This window comes from Octopus bimaculoides, chromosome 14 (assembly GCF_001194135.2).
Source record: "Octopus bimaculoides isolate UCB-OBI-ISO-001 chromosome 14, ASM119413v2, whole genome shotgun sequence".
Taxonomy (NCBI): domain Eukaryota; kingdom Metazoa; phylum Mollusca; class Cephalopoda; order Octopoda; family Octopodidae; genus Octopus; species Octopus bimaculoides.
In genome coordinates this window covers 18020440-18021580 of record NC_068994.1, presented here as the reverse complement: position 1 = coordinate 18021580, position 1141 = coordinate 18020440, and the positions used below count along the sequence as shown (strand labels likewise).

General features: G+C 39.1%; 1 protein-coding gene across 1 annotated transcript in view; it reads left to right on the top strand.

The window, feature by feature from the left end:
* The window catches only part of LOC106880017 (enolase 4), a 38290-nt gene that overhangs the window by 30411 nt on the left and 6738 nt on the right, over positions 1-1141 (top strand). The gene's annotated exons all lie outside the window — the stretch shown is intronic.

Below are 1141 nucleotides of genomic sequence, written 5' to 3'. Positions count from 1 at the left end.
ATGTACTAACTTATTATTCTAAATATATATCTGTACATCACTTCAAACACTCTTTCCCTCTCTCTCTCTCTCTCTCTCTCTCTCTCTCTCTCTCTCTATATATATATATATATATATATATATATATATATATATATATATATCCCTCTCTCACTCTCTGGGAGAGAGGCACAAGCACATATATATATGTATGCATTGTGTGTGTGTATATATATATGTGTAGCATACGACTTGAGAGAAATTCCTCTCTCTCTGTTATATATACATAAATTTGAATGTAGTAGATAACAGCTAACCTTCAGCTGCCCTTTTGAACCTTGTTGTCTTCACTACTCTGATTGGTTGGTATTGGCGCAATTTGTCTCTTGCTCTACTGTGCACCAATATGCAACCCAACCAATCGCAGCCTTCAAATAAGGTCACGTGAGACAGTCTCTTCTAAATCTCACTTTGCAAAGTCGTTTACAAATTGGTGACCCCGACGTGATACGCAGTTGTACCCGACGTGATTCAAACACACAGCGCGACTTTTGCACGGTCATTTACAAATTGGTGACCCCGTCTTAGAACACTCATTCCTTTCTGATAGTTCAGTGCGAATGTGAACTTCATTTCACTTTAATGACCAACCGCTCTTTCTAATTTCACGTCTTCGCTACAGATATGTCATCCTTTTATTGTCTATTTTGTCTTCCGCAAAATGACTGGTAGGGGAGCTATCTGTAGCATACGACTCGAAGGAAATTCCTCTCTCTCTGTTATATATACGTAAATACGGATGTAGTAGATAACAGCTAGCCTTTGGCCACCCTTTTGGACCCTGTTGTGTCCACTACTCTGATTGGTTGGTATTGGTGCAATTTGTCTCTTGCTCTATTGCTCGCCAATATGCAACCCAACTAATCACAGCCTTCAAAAGGTCACGTGAGACAGTCTCTTCTAAACCTCATTTTGCTTGGTCATTTACAAAATGGTGACCCCAACGTGATACATGGTCGTACCCGACATGATTCAAACACGCAGCCTGACGTTCGCACGGTCATTTACATATATATATATATATGTATGCATCATATATATATATATACTTGTCCAACCCATGCTAGCATGGAAAGCGGACGTTAAACGATATATACATATA